The 2,698-nt window shown below is 46.0% G+C and overlaps 1 long non-coding RNA gene across 1 annotated transcript; it reads right to left on the bottom strand.

Annotated features, from left to right (window-relative positions):
- Positions 1-300: 300 nt before the first annotated feature.
- Positions 301-2,475, bottom strand: LOC127017801 (uncharacterized). Its single transcript, XR_007766650.1, has 3 exons — positions 2,419-2,475; positions 1,886-2,168; positions 301-1,084 (listed from the first exon to the last, which is right to left on the bottom strand). It is a non-coding gene; the product is annotated as an uncharacterized LOC127017801 (long non-coding RNA).
- Between the last annotated feature and the right edge of the window lie 223 nt (positions 2,476-2,698).

The following is a 2,698-nucleotide window of genomic DNA, read 5'->3' on the forward strand; positions in this document are numbered from 1 at the left end:
AACACAGCTTGCACTGAAATTCAGGAGGACTGGAGAAGCTTTTTCATAAAACCCCAAGTCCATCCCAAACTATTATTGGCAAAGTGAAAATCTGGGACCTACTGGGTAGGCTTGGGGGGGTTTTTTTGGCTTCTTTTAGCAGGACCCCAGAGCTGATAACAAATGTGTCTAATAAGCCAAGCTTTAGAGTGGGGGGAAAAAAAAAAAAAAAAATCAAGCTCTCACAACTTGGTAAAAATTACTGACAGTGGGATAAGATTCCTAAATCCGCAGAGTGACTGCAGGAGGTCACTTCTACAAATCCAGAGATAAATGCTTTCCCCAGCAAGTGAAAAAAACAAACACATTGCCCTTCCAAAATGTTTTTCTGACCTTGAACTTGCTAATGCTTGTAGCCCGTACCCGGGAGAAGCCTGCACGCATAGCCTCTAGCCAAGTCCTCCAGGAGGCATGGGGAAAACCCAGCTCCCAAGGTCCTAGGCTGAAAGTCACTTAAAGTTGGGAGCTTCCTTGCTTGAGATGTGTTCCTGTATGCTACAGACAGACTGAGCCTCCAGCCTCCTCTAGGAATTTGAAAATAAATCATGCGTATAATAGGTGCGCATTTAGCATGAAAGGAAGATGCTTCACAGAGGACAAATACCAAACCGTAAAAATATATCAAGAGTCATTTCCTGGGAAAACTGAATTTAACCTGGCTCTCAGCTGAGCAGGAAGCTCCCAGGAGCTGTTGCTGTGTCTGATGGAGGAACAAAACCTAGGGGGAGGCTTTACATGAGAAATCTGCCTGGACTTCCTAGAGATTTTAGGAAAAAGGGTCAGAGGAGGACCCTTCTCTGCTGTCAGCTTGCAGACATAGCTCTCTGTGCGGCCCTCTAAAACCATTGGCTTTGCAGTGAAAAAAACAGGGTATGGTCAAGCAAGATCAACTTTGTGAGCCAAAGTGTTACAGGGATTTACACATCTTGGTGGCAATACTGTCACCATGTGTGCATGCCATAGGAACATCAGTATGGCTGCTCGGTTTCATACCCAAGGTCCATCCAACCCATCTCCTCCCCAAGCTGTGCTCATCAGCAGAAATCTGGGGAAAGAGAACAAAAATACAGCAAGAAAAGAGCATTATTCTCCTAAATCTACCCTCCCAGCAGTCTGCCATTTCCATACTCTGAGCCAGAGGCTATGTTTCAATTTCTGTGTTTAATATCCTGTGATCACTGTTGGAGCCCACTAACAATTTGGATTTCCAGAAGATCCTGCACAAAGTTGTTTGACGATTCAACCCTGCTATCTGCATGGCAGTACTTGCTTTAGTTTCTAAAATATATGAGTGGTGAACCCAGGCAAGGAGCAGCAACGCTGGTAAATCCACACGGGAAGCCCCTTCCTGGGAAGGAGGAGGCCTTTGCTAAACTGATTTCACTCAGTCACATGAAGCTGGCTTACCAGTTCCCATCTGGATGTCCCAAACACCGTCATTACATGCTGCTTTACACCTTGGGTAGGCAACAGTGAGTTTAAAAGTATTGACGGACTAGCTGTGTAATCACGCTAGGAGAGTTTAGGGGTCATCGTTGCCCAGCAGCTTGCTCTTTTTATCCCATTTCCATCCCATTTCTCCTTTTCTATCTCCCCATCTTTCCTAAAAGAGGAGCCCAACTCTCACTAACACAAAGCCTTTGTCTCTCTTCAGCAAGTGGGAATTTGGGAAGAGAGCACCAAAAAAATGGAAAGGTTATTCTTCCAGTGAATGTGGGACTCCAGCAAACAATTATTTTTCTTTTTTCTTTCAAAAAGCATGAGACCTTCTCAGAAACTCCTATGCCCTTATCTCTCTGCGCGCTCATACAGAGTCTCAACAATGGGAAAAAGCTGAGATACTTACTTGGCTTCTACAGCTCTTGCTTATCTCCTTTCTACTTCTGTTCTTTATACTTCCAGGCAACCTGGTAAGGAGAGCTGCATTTCCCTGCTCTAACAATGAGAACAAAAAGTTTGAGGCTCTTAAGCCACTTCTCTGGAGCAAACTGCTACAACTCTGTTGTTTTGACCGATCCCAGGCATTTTTCAGGGAGGTAGAGCTGAGCCCTTGCAGCCTGGGTGTCTGTCAGAGCATCGTAACTTGGTCTGCCTCAACTTTGGAGGCCTGCAGGGTCTCCTCGGAAAGCCTGCAAAGAAATTTAACCCTTGCCATTAGCCACATTGGAAAACAGCGCTGCTAAAACAGAAGCGTTTGTCCTGAATGGACTGACGCCTCTCTGTTCCTTCGGTAGCGTAGTTAACTGTTACAACCAAAAGGATTCTCCCTAGCTGTGCAGAAGAGAAAACTCAGCCCCCGGCACCATTATTGCAGGCAGCCTGCCTGCCTTCATGCTCTGCCCCCACACCAACTGGCAAACACGGTACCCAAGTACCTACCTGAGATGCTTTAAATCAACCACGACTGCTTGCTTTCTGAGCTGACTCAGGAAAGACATTGCTGCCCCAGGTACACGCCAGAAAGGCTTTACTTTACAGTCATAAAGGAGGGAGAGCTGCTTTTATTTTCTATCAGAGGTGAGATGCTATAGAATAAGCCACGCAGCTCAGATAAATACATCAAGCAAAGTGGCTCCAGCCAACGGGCTGGGTGTTTGTCACCTCAGGTGTAGGGCTTTTAGCTGAACGCATCCCTAGGTGATTAAAAGGTCACCAGAGG

The sequence above is a fragment of the Gymnogyps californianus genome, chromosome 6, assembly GCF_018139145.2.
Source record: "Gymnogyps californianus isolate 813 chromosome 6, ASM1813914v2, whole genome shotgun sequence".
NCBI classification, from domain to species: Eukaryota; Metazoa; Chordata; class Aves; order Accipitriformes; family Cathartidae; genus Gymnogyps; species Gymnogyps californianus.